Below are 12,657 nucleotides of genomic sequence, written 5' to 3' on the forward strand. Positions count from 1 at the left end.
CATTTAATAAATTCTCATGTCAGCTATTAAAAATGGACTATCCTGAAGGAGCTCACGATTTAATGTGAAGAAAGACTTTTAATCACATAATTATAGTATCACATCCTGGCATTATTGCTTCTCTTAGTACCATGGCAGATGCTAAATACTCTTCTGAATTCAGATGTTGTCTCACAGTCCTCAACATAGCACTGCAGGCAGCCACTACCTATTAATTACATTTAGCCCTAAAGATGAAATCTGTTGACCATTCTTGCTACTATAACTGTTTTCCAAACTATTAAAAAGTGAAATAAAATAGCAGGTATCATAGAACCTGTCATTATAAAGATAGTTTGATGAAACTTCTGGTTACATATTTATGTACAATGTATAAGTACTTACTGGGTATGAAAAGATAGTTTGATGAAACTTTTGGTTACATATTTATGTACAATGTATAAGTACTTACTGGGTATGAGGCCTCAGTTTAGTTTAAGGATGGGCTTTTGGCTCAAAGCTCAGTTCATATAGTTAATAATGGTGGTATCAGTATTTATATCCAGACGTTTTGGCTCAAAGCTCAAGTTCTTAACCACTATATTGCTTTGCCCTTCAGAGGCTGGAGATTTTGTTTAAAATCAGCTTTATTAAGATATAATTTGCATACCATAGCAGTCACCAGTTTTAAGTGTGTAGTTCAATGAATTTGACAAATGAATACATCTATGTTACCACCCTAATCAAGATACAGAACATTTCCATCACACTAGAAAGTTCAGTGTACTACACCTTAGCACTCTGTCTTCGAACCTCATCTCTGACACCTGGCAACTGGTCATCTGTTTTCTATCAATATAGTTTTGCCTTTTCTAGGATATTATATTAATGGAGTCATTCAGTATGTTGACTTTTGTGCCTGACTTATTTGGAGTAATGTTTTTGAGATTCAATAATGTTGAATGTCTCACTAATTTTCTTTTAATTGCTGAGTAGTATTCCATTACATGGATGTAACGTGATTTCTTTATATACTCATCAGTTAAAAGATATTTGAGTTTCTTTGTTTCTAAAGTTTTCAGTGATTGTAAAGAAAGCTGTTGTAAACATTCACATTCAGTTTTCTGTGTGGACCTGTCTTCACATCTCTTGGGTAAATACATAGGAGTGTATTGCTGGGTTGTATTGCCAAGTGTGTATTTAGCATTATAAGAAACTGCAAAACTGTTTTCTAAAGTGACTATCATTTTGCATTTCTACCAGCAATGTATGAGTTTCAGTTCCACATTCTTGCCAACACTTGCTGTTTTCAGTCTCTCAAATTTCAGTCATTCTAGTAGGCGTGTGTAGTAGTATCTTATTGTCATAATTTGCATGTAAGTCCTAAATATTGTGATGTTTTCTCCCAGTCTGTTGTTTTCTTTTTAGTTTTCTGAGCAGTCTTCTGAAGTGCAAAAGTTTAAAATTTTAAGTCCAATTTATGGACTTTTTTCTTTTACAGTCTATGGCTTTTGTGTTCTATTGAAGAAATTGTTGTCTAAGTCTTCTTGTATATTCTAGAAGCTTTATAGCTTTTTTGTGGTTAGGTATATAATCATTTCATGTTAATTTTTATATACTGTGTGTGGTAAGGGTTGGAGATTTTTTCCCTCCACCGTAGATGTCCAGTTATTGTAGCACCCATTTGTTGAAAAGACCATCTTTGTTCATTGAATTTTCTTGGAACCTTTCTCAAAAATTAATTAATATGTATAAGTTTATTTCTGGAGTCTTTATTCTGTTCCATTGATCTATGTGTTTATCCTTATGCCAGTACCACATTGTCTGGACTTCTGTATCATTGTTGTAAACCTTGAAATCAGATAGTGTAGTTTTGTTCCTCTATTTCAAAGTTGATTTAGTTATTTAGGATGTTTGCATTTCCACATAGATTTTAGCTTACCAATTTCTTAAAAAAAGCATGCTAGGATTTTAATTTGAGTTACTTTGAATCTATGACCCAATTTGGGAAGATTTGACATCTTAACAATATTGAATCTTTGAGCCATAAACATAGTATGTTTCTCCAGTTATTTAGGTCTTTAATTCCTCTTAGCAGAGTTATATAGTTATCAGTTTTTGGATCTTGCACATGTTTTGTTAAACTTACTCCTAAGTAGTTCATGTTTTTGATGCTGTTGTGTTATTTTAATTTCTAATTAAAAATTGCTAATTTGCTATTCAATTTCTAATTGTTGCTAATATAAAAATAAAATTTATTTTTGTGTATTGACCTTGTGTCCTGTGAATTGTTAAGTTCACTTATTACTTCTAATAGTTTTTTGGTAGAACCGATGTGATTTTCTGAGAAGACAATCATGTCATCTGAAAATCAATATAGTTTTACTTCTTTCTTTTCCAATTTTATGCCCTATTTACTGATTTTTTTAAAAAGATATTTTGTATTTTTATTTATGGGTGATATTGGTCTATGGTTTTCTTATAATATACATATATTTACTTTATATATTTTGGTTTTGATATCAGGGTGTATTAGTTTGCTAGGGCTGCTATAACATAATTACAGACTGGGTAGCTTAAAAAATAGAAAGTTATTTTCTCAACAGTTTTAGAGGCTAGGTGTCCAAGATCAAGGTGTTGTCAGGTTTGGGTTCTTCTGAGGCTTCTCTCCTTGACTTGCTGATGGCCACCTCTTGTTGTGTCTTCACATGGTTGTCCCTGGGTCTGTGTGTTGTGTGTGTCCTAATCTCTTATAAGGACACCAGTCATATTGGGATTAGGTCCCACATACATGACCTCATTTTACCGTAATTAGCTCTTTAAGGCCCAGTCTCCAAATACAGTCTTCTGAGGTACTGAGGGCTAGGATTTCAATGTATGGATTTGGGAGAGGATACAGTTCAGCTCATCTTTGTCTTCTGAAAGAGTTTGTGGATTGGTATGTTTCATTCTTAAGTGTCTGGTAGAATTCATCAGTGAAGCCATAGTTTTTGTGGCAAGGTTTTCATTTACTATTTCAGTTTCTTTACTTGATAAAGGGCTATTCAGGTTCTTTATTTCTTAAGTGAGCTTTGGTAATTTGTCTGCTAAGGGATTTCTCCGTTTCACCCGAGCTATTGAATTTGTTGGCATAAGTTCATAATACTTTTTTTGTTTATTGGAATTTTATTTTATTTATTTATTTTATACAGCAGGTTCTTATCAGTTATCTAGTTTATACATATTAGTGTATATATGTCAATCCCAATCTCCCAATTCATCCCACCCCCCCACCCCCCGCTTTCCCCCCTTGTCCATACATTTGTTCTCTATACCTCTGCTTCTGCCTTGCAAACCGGTTCATCTGTACCTCTTTTCTAGATTGCACATATATGCGTTAATATACAATATTTGATTTTCTCTTTCTGACTTAGGCTTTAATACTTCTTTATGTTTTAAATGTTTGTAGGATTTGGAGGGATGTCCCTTCTTTCATTCCTGATACTGGTAATTTGTGTTTTCCCTTTTTTTTTCCTTGAACAGTTTAGCCAGAGGATTGTCAGGTTTTTTTTTTTTTTTGGCGGAACGCGGGCCTCTCACTGTTGTGACTTCTCCCGTTGCGGAGCACAGGCTCCGGACGCGCAGGCTCAGCGGCCATGGCTCACGGGCCCAGCCGCTGCGCGGCATGTGGGATTTTCCCGGACCGGGGCACGAACCCGTGTCCCCTGCATCGGCAGACGGACTCCCAACCACTGCGCCACCAGGGAAGCCCAGGATTGTCAGTTTCATTAATCTTTTCAAGTAACTGGTTTTGGTATTATTGATTTTCTAAATGTCCATTTTCTATTTCCCTGATATTTGGCTTTATTTTTATTCTACTTTGAGTTTCATCATTTTCTGGCTTCTGACTACAGAATCTTAGATTATTTTGGCCTTTTCTAAGGAAAACATTTAATTCTATTAGTTTCCCTTTCTAATCCCTGCATTAATTTTCATTCAGTTTAATATATCTTTTGTCATTTCCACTGATTTTTTTTAAAACTTTTTTTTGGGTTATTTTTTTATTTATTAATGGCTGCGTTGGGTCTTCGTTGCTGCGTGCAAGCTTTCTCCTATTGTGGCGAAGGGGGGCTATTTTTCGTTGCAGTGCGCGGGCTTCTCATTGCAGTTGCTTCTCTTGTTGTGGTGCACGGGCTTCATTAGTTGTGGCATGTGAGCTCAGTAGTTGTGGCTCGTGGGCTTTAGAGAGCAGGCTCAGTCAGTAGTTGTGGCACACGGGCTTAGTTGCCCCGTGGCATGTGGAGGCTTCCCGGACCAGGGTTCTAACCCGGGTCCCCTGCATTGGCAGGTGGATTCTTAACCACTGTGCCACCAGGGAAGTCCCCATTTTGATTTCTTATTTGAAGAATGGGTTATTTAGAAATGTTTTAATTTCTAAATGAGAATTTTCTGGATATTCTGTTATTAAGTTCTAATATAATTCAGTTTCATTCAGAGAATATGAATTGTGTGAATTCAGTCCTTTTAAATTTATTGAGACTTGTTTCATGGTTCACGGTAAGCTTTATCTTAATGTTCCGTATGCATTTAAAGAAATGAGTTTTTTGCAGTGTGTAGACTGGTATATTCTATAAATGTCAAGTTTGTTGATGTGTTAAACTCTGTATACTCCTACTGATTTTCTATATACTTGTTCTGTCAATTACTGAAAGGGGTGTTAAAATCTTTAACCATTCCAAGTGTAATTGTGGGTTTTGCTATGTTTCCTTGCAATTCTGTCAATTTTGTTTCACGTATTTTGAAACTTTATTAGTAGGGCACATGCATTTCGAGTTGGTGGATTGATCCCTTTATTATTTTGAAATGTCCTTGCTTACTCCTGGTAATATTTGTTGTTCTGAAATCTATTTAGTCTGATAGCATAATCTCTCCAGCTTTCTTTAAGTGTTTACATGGCATGTTTTTTTGTCCTTCACTACTTCTTTATCTGTTTTAATTTTTAAAGTAGGTTTCTTGTAGATAGCATATGTTTGAGTCTTTCTTTTTTATTCATTATGACAATTTGCCTTTTAAGTGGCTTGGTTAGACTTTTTGCATTTTAACATAATTATGATGTGCTTGGTTTTATGTGTATGTCTTGCTTGCTCTTTGTTTTCTGTTTGTCCCCTCTATTCTTCTATTCCTTTTCTGTCTTTTTTTTCCTTCTTTTCCTGCCTTCTTTTGGATTAATTGGGTGTTTTTAAGATTTCTGTTTTGCTGCTACAGTTGACTTATTAGTGATAGCTGTGTGGGATGTGTGTGTGTTTTGGGGGGGAGTGTTTGCTCTAGGGTTTATAGTACTCATTTTTAATTTTTTATATTCTAAAATCATGTTATGTCATTTCACATACACTGTAAGAATCTTGTAATAGTATGCTTCCATTCTGTAGGATCCATTCCAGTTACTCCCTCAATCGTTCTCTATTCCTTTTTTTAAAAAAATTGAGGTAAAATTCATACCTCATAAAATTCACCATTTTAACCACTTAACCTGTGCAATTCAGTACATTGACAGTGTTGTGAAGCCATCATCACTATCTACTCCCAGAATATTTTCATCACACCAAAAGGAAACCCTATATGCATTAAGCAGTCACTCTCCTTCTCGTCCCTTGGCAACCACAAATTTGCCTTCTGACTCTATAGATTTGCGTGTTTTTTGGACATTTCATATAAATGGAATTATACAATATGTGGTCTTTTGTGTCCGGTGCCTTTCATGGCCTATGTTGGGTGCTCTTCTGAATTAATGACTAAAATATAGCAGTTAAATCTTGTTGGAATTGGCTTGAAACAATATATTGGGTCAATCATATTTTGTTTAAGGAATTTGAAATTAAAAAAAACACTTGAATTGGCCTATATGAAAAAAAAAATAAAGTTCTTGTTGTAGTGCTGGTGCTGGAAGGGCTATATAGTTGACCCTTGAGTAACGCAGAGGTTGGGGTGCCCACCTTCTGCCTAGTCGAAAATCCACTTTAACTTACAGTCAGCCCTCCATATCCGCAGTCCCTCTCCATCTGTGCATTCAACCAACTGCAGATTGTGCAGTACTGTAGTACTCATTATTGAAAAAAATCTGTGTGTAAGCCGACCCACGCAGTTCAAACCTGTGTCATTCAAGGGTCAGTTGTATACTGCAAGCTGATATCCTTGAGAAGCAGAAAAAGAAGCATTAGTCACATAAAGAGTAGAGCACTAGCTTCTCCATAAAAACACCAAATGGCAGATGACGCTGGTGCTGCGGGAGGGCCTGGAGGCCCCAGGGGCCCTGGAATGGGAGGCTGCAGTGGCTTCTGCAGAAGCTTCAGCGCTTGGCCTCCTGGCCCAGGGTCGTGGTCGGGGCCGAGGCCAAGGAGCTTGCAGAGGCAAGGCTGAGGTTAGGGAGTGGCTCCCTGTCACCAAGCTGAGCTATCTGGTCAAGGACATGAAGATCAGGTCCCTGGAGGAGATCTGTCTCTTCTCTCTGCCCATCAAGGAATCCGAGATCATTGACTTTTTCTTGGGGGCATCCCTCAAGGACGAGGTTTTGAAGATTATGCCTGTGCAAAAGCAGACTTGTGCTGGCCAGCGGATCTGGTTCAAGGCATTTGTTGCCATTGGGGATTACAACGGACATGCTGGTTTGGGTGTCGAGTGCTCTAAGGAGGTAGCCATTGCTATCAGTGGGACCATCATTCTGGCCAAGCTCTCTCCATCATCCCCGTGCGGTGAAGCTTCTGGGGGAACAAGATCGGCAAGCCCCATACCGTCCCTTGCAAGGTGACTGGCCGCTGTGGCTCAGTGCTGGTGTGCCTCATCCCTGCCCCCAGGGCCACTGGCATCGTCTCAGCCCCTGTGCCCAAGAAGCTAGTGATGATGGTTGGAATTGATGACTACTACGCCTCTGCCGGGGCTGCACCACCACCCTGGGCAACTTCACCAAGGCCACTTTTGATGCCATTTCCAAGACCTACAGTTATCTCACTCCTGATTTCTGGAAAGGTGGTGTTCACCAAGTCTCTGTATCAGGAATTCACTGACCATCTTGTAAAGACTCACACCAGAGTTTTCGGGCAGAGGACCCAGGCTCCAGCTGTAGCCACCACATCGTTTTCTATGAGAAAAATAAAGTGAATGAAGCCAGTTTAAAAAAAAAAAGTGGAGCACTAGTGAAGATGTGTATTCCATATAAGTGCACTGAAGTCCCTAGATCCACCTTGAATCTAAGACTAGGTCCTGTGAGCCCTGGTCATGGTGTTTGCTATGAGATAATTCTAATTTTTCCACTTATATTATAGCTACACAAGCCTAATTAACATTATTCGCCAACTCTAAGCCTTTAGTCATTAGAACTGATGCTCTGTTTGAGTAGAGGAATGTTGGGAGTGTGTGAGTAGAATAAGATCCAGGAAGAGATTGAGAGCGTATTGCAGTCATTTCACACTGGGAGGAATCAGTAGTGACACTCTTTGGCCATATTTGGTTTCCTGATCCAGTCTACTTTTTGTTGGGGGGGGGGTTGGGGGACAGAACACCAGAGATTGCTTCCCCTGCTTATCTTTTTTTTTTGCGGTACGCGGGCCTCTCACTGTTGTGGCCTCCCCCGTTGCGGAGCACAGGCTCCGGACGCGCAGGCTCAGCGGCCGTGGCTCACGGGCCTAGCCGCTCCGCGGCATGTGGGATCCTCCCGGACTGGGGCACGAACCCGTGTCCCCTGCATCGGCAGGCGGACTCTCAACCACTGTGCCACCAGGGAACCCCTTCCCCTGCTTATCTTTTCATGCCTATCACTTGTATTGATCATGGTGTCCTTTTTCCCTATACTATGTGGTCTCTTTTTTTTTTTTTTAAAGAAAACTCTGCCCCTGAAGCTAGCACACAGCTATTTTGAATACACTCCCCCCTCTTTTTTTTTTTTTTAAAGATTTCATTGTTAAATTAGAGTCTAAGAAGTTTGCCTTCTATTCCTTTTCTTCCTTACCTTTCCTATCCTTATTCATAGAATCCTGTGACATAAACCAAAGTTAAATACAGGTCTTAGTGGAGATAGGAAAAAAAATCTCATTGCAAAATACCAAATAAACTTAATTTTTATTAAAAGAGACTTTTAAGATTTTTAGGGCTTTTTATCGTATCAAATGAAACTAGGAAGGAGTGAGATGAATGGACAGAGGCTGGAACTTAACTGCTGCCTGTGAAGATTGGTGCTGGGGATTTAGTGTTACCAGTGTAGGTGTTAAAAAATGATTTGAGGTTTATTATTTTCCTTTTCATTTATTTCCTTGTCTTTCAGTTCTGAATCCACCTGGGGCCAGTTGAGAATGGAGGATGGCTTGGGGATGGTCACAAAGCAGCTGGTTTAAGGGGAAGGAGGCAGCTAGAGAAATGTCAAGTTTTGGACATTTTGAGAGGAAAGAAGAAACATTTCTGTGGCTACTGACTTTTGCTGCGTGTCTTTCACTCTTGAAAGGATGTATATAAATTTCAGCATATTCAAAGTAGTTGTTTCCAAGGTGTTCTATATGTTGATAGTGATTTGAAATTTCATGGTCACAGTGATGCATGTAAGTATTTGTTTCCTTTCTCTTCTGAGATCATAGCATGAGGCAAAGGGCACTGGACTTGGCATTAAAAGCCCTGAGATTTAACTTCCGGCAAATATATGTTTGACTTAGAGTATGTTTTTTCATTTATAAATTGAGATACAATGGTATTCCATTATAGGATTGTGAGGTTTAGATTATATAATACATGTATAAAGACATCGTAAATTATAAAATCATGGAAAGGAATCAGGTGGTGTTTGCCAGGATTTCACATTTGGTACCAAAATATGAAAGTGGTTCTTTGGTCCTGTTAGGTAAGATGTAACCACTCCCTATTTTCCTAAATAACTCTAAATTGTACCTGGCTCTGATTATCTTGATGTTATGTTTTTTAGTACTTAACCTTTGAAAGATTGAATGCTTGGTTACTTAGAACCAGTACTACCATGAGACAATTGACACATTTTGTGGAACTGTAATGGAGTTAGTGTCAGTACCAAAATATATATGGATTGAGCAATGTCCTTATTATTGTACCATTTATTATTACTATACCATTTGATAAGTTTGGATACTGCTTTTGAAGCAGGTAATACATTAAAAAGTTAGGCAGAGTATAAATAAGGCACTGATTAAAAGTTTAACTTGAGAGTCAAACTGATTGCCATAAGACCCTTGCTTAACTGAGATGATGTGCCTTATAAATAGAAAATAGTAGAATTAAATAATTTTCTGTATCTATATCTGTTCTGCATTGTTGGTTTCTAAATGCAGTTAAATGACACACATAGCCTTTTGGCAAGCTTAAGGTTGTGCAGTATATCTACCTTTAGTTTTGGCAGTTGGTATGAAAATGTCTTCTTCACAAGATTGAACTGAAGATCATTATTTTAATAAAACAGTGACAAGATGAAAAGTTCAAATAATCACTACTAATAATGGTTTGAATAGTACTAGGTTCACTTTGTGGTCTATCTAAAGTTCTGTGGTAAGGTTGCAAAATCAGATGCCTAAAATGGCCATCTAATTTTCTCTTAAATCAGTATCCATTGTGCTTATTTGCTCTTATGTCTTTCTTTTTCTTTATTTCTAAGTTTTTCTGAGTTCTTTCACCTCTTTTCAAATAAGCTTTTCTTCCTAATACTTGGTTTCTGAGGTTATCTAATTGAGAATTTTCTTTATCTTTCAATGCTTTTGTCATTTTCTTTATTTTTTTTAGTACATCTTAAAAATATTAGATTTTAATTTCCATTTATCTTGTTTTCCTGTTGTGCTTTCGTTGTTTCTAGGGATGGTATTATGCTCCATATTCAACGGTGAACTCTTTGTGCTGCTTATGTTTTAGAGTGATTAAACATAAAATATGTTTCATGCTTATATTCATTGTTAACCATTTTTAGAGCTCTTTATTTATTTATTTGTGTGTATTTGCTGTCCCACTTTGTATTCCTTCTTCCTGTAGAACTTACATCAATATATCATACAGTGAAGGTCTGTGTACGATGAATTCTTTAAGTTATTTGTATTTGAAAATTACTTGTTTTGCCTTCATATTCAAACATTTTTTTTTGCTGGGTATAAAATTCCAAGTTTAAAGTTTTTTTCATGCAGTATTTTGAAGATGTCACTCCATTGTCTTTGGCTATATATATACAGTGTTTTTTAGTATCAGGTATACAGCAAAGTGATTCAGTTGTACGTATATATATATCCTCTTTCAGATTCTTTTCCATTATAGGTTATTGCAAGATATGGAATACAGTTCCCTGTGCTATACAGTAGGTCCTTGTTGTTTACCTACTTTATGTATAGTAGTTTGTACCTGCTTGTTTCAAACTCCTAATTTATCCTGCCCCCTCCCCACCCCACTATCCCCTTTGGTAATCATAAGTTTGTTTCTATGTCTGAGTCTGTTTCTGCTTTGTAAATAAGTTTATTTGTATCATTTTTTTAGATTCCATGTGTAAGTGATATCATATAATATTTGTCTTTGTCTGACTTCACTTAATATGATAATCTCTGGGTCCATCCATGTTGCTGCAAATGGCATTATTTCATTTTTTATGGCTGAGTAATATTCCATTGTGTATATATACCACATCTTCTTTATCCATTCATCTGTTGATGGACAGTTGGGTTGTTTCCATGTCTTGGCTATTGTAAATAGTACTGCTGTGAACATTGGGGTGCATGTTTCTTTTCAAATTAGAGTTTTCTCTGGATATATGCCCACGAGTGGAATTGCAAAATCATATGGTAACTCTATTTTTAGTTTTTAAGGAATTTCCAGACTGTTTACCATAGTGGATGCACCAATTTACATTCCCAACAGTGTAGAAGGGTTCCTTTTTCTCCACACCCTCTCCAGCATTTATTATTTGTAGACTGTTTAATGATGGCTGTTCTGACTGGTGTGATACCTCATTGTAGTTGTGATTTGCCTTTCTAGTAATTAGTGGTATTGAGCATCTTTACATGTGCCTGTTGGCCATCTGTATGTCTTCTTTGGAGAAATGTCTGTTTAGGACTTCTGCCCATTTTTTGATTGGGTCTTTTTTTTTTTTTTTTGATATTGAGTTGCATGAGCTGTCTGTCTATTTTGGAAATTAATCCCTTATTGATAGCATCGTTTGCAAATATTTTCTCCCAGTCTGTGGGTTGTCCTTTTGCTTTGTTTATGGTTTTCTTTGCTGTGCGAAAGCATATAAGTTTGACTAGGTCCCATTTGTTTGTTTTTGTTTTTATTTCCATTTCTCTTGGAGAGGGATCCAAAAAAATATTGCTACGATTTATGTCAAAGAGTGTTCTGCCTGTGTTTTCCTCTAAGAATTTTGTAGTATTTGGTCTTATATTTAGGTCTTTAATCCATTTTGAGTTTATTTTTGTGTATGGTGTTAGAGAATGTTCTGATTTCATGCTTTCACTTGTATAGGTTTCCCAGCACCGCACTACAGCCGTTTAACGATTGTCACTGGGCAGGCAGTGCCTCTAATACTGGTTATGCTAGAGGTGATGTTTTTGGTAAACAGGCGGGGTTTGTGTTTGCCGAGTTCCTTTTACTTTTTTTAATCTTTCCTTAATGCAAGCCTGTGTTGGGTTAACAGTGTTTTTAATAAATAATTTAGTGTTGGTTATATTTATTAGCTGTTAATTATCAGTGTACTATCAGTTACTGATGTAAGCTTGTGCGAGGAGAAAAATTTCTTGTTACTCATGTTAACAGTATTGCTTCTATAGTTATATAGATTAGTCCAATAGTCAGGCTAGGAGTTGATTTACTTATTGTTGGAATTAAAACATTGTTTTATTGTTGAGCTTGAATGCTTTTTCAATTGGTGGCTGCTTTTAGGCCAACTATGGTTTAAGTTTATTTTACTCTCTATTTAAGGTTGTATCCATTTCTAAAAAGCTGTACCTTTTTAGACTAACGATTAAATATACGTTGAGACTTGATGTGGTTTTTAGTATTATTTAGCATTGAACTGAAATTCTTTTCTTGGACAACCAGCTATCACCAGGCTCGTTAGGCTTTTCACCTCTACTTATAAGTCTTCTCACTATTTTGCCATATAAATGAGTTCGTTCTAGTTACTGCTCGTAAGTAGCTCATCTGGTTTCGGGTAGTTTAGCTTACGGTCTCTTTGCTAAGTTGTTACTAGTTAAGTCATTATGCAAAAGGTACAAGGGGTAAGCTTTGCTTTTTTTTACTTTTAGTGTTTCTTTCATCTTTCCTTTATGGTACTTTCTCTATAGCGCCATTGGTGGTTGAATTTCTATCTCCTATACTTTAGATGTATAATGAATGTTTTATTTGATTGGTTTATGGTAGGAGCGGTGGGGGGGTGTGGGCTAGATTTAGTTCAAGATATACACAGGTTGTGGAATCTTCTAGGTGTAAACTAGATGCTTTGTTTAAGCTACATCTTGTTTTATCCAAGCACACTTTCCAGTATGCTTACCTTGTTACGACTTGTCTCCTCTCGTATAGTTGCTTAGCATGGGTTAGTAAGCTGGGGCTTTGCTGTGGTACTTGAGGAGGGTGACAGGCGGTGTGTGCGAGCTTCATGGCCTTATTCAGTTAAGCACTCTGCTCTTAATTTACTACTAAATCCTCCTTTGATTTTTAGATTTC

The 12,657-nt window shown here is 37.1% G+C and overlaps 1 protein-coding gene and 1 pseudogene across 6 annotated transcripts in view; both read left to right on the plus strand.

Moving 5' to 3' along the window:
* The window catches only part of COP1 (COP1 E3 ubiquitin ligase), a 273,591-nt gene that overhangs the window by 4,064 nt on the left and 256,870 nt on the right, over positions 1-12,657 (plus strand). The window contains exons 2-3 of one of the 5 annotated variants that reach the window (XM_079916609.1): positions 8,273-8,543; positions 10,247-10,303. The exons of 3 other annotated variants lie outside the window; for them this stretch is intronic. The gene's annotated coding sequence lies outside the window, so the exon portion shown is untranslated. The remainder of the gene's footprint in view (positions 1-8,272; positions 8,544-10,246; positions 10,304-12,657) is intronic. One more of the 5 variants, XM_079916610.1, reaches the window with a different exon arrangement.
* LOC307192264 (small ribosomal subunit protein uS5-like) lies at positions 6,220-7,212 on the plus strand (annotated as a pseudogene). The gene has a single exon. The product of its transcript is annotated as a small ribosomal subunit protein uS5-like (transcript).

Source organism: Stenella coeruleoalba (genome assembly GCF_951394435.1).
Source record: "Stenella coeruleoalba genome assembly, chromosome: 1".
Lineage (NCBI taxonomy): Eukaryota > Metazoa > Chordata > Mammalia > Artiodactyla > Delphinidae > Stenella > Stenella coeruleoalba.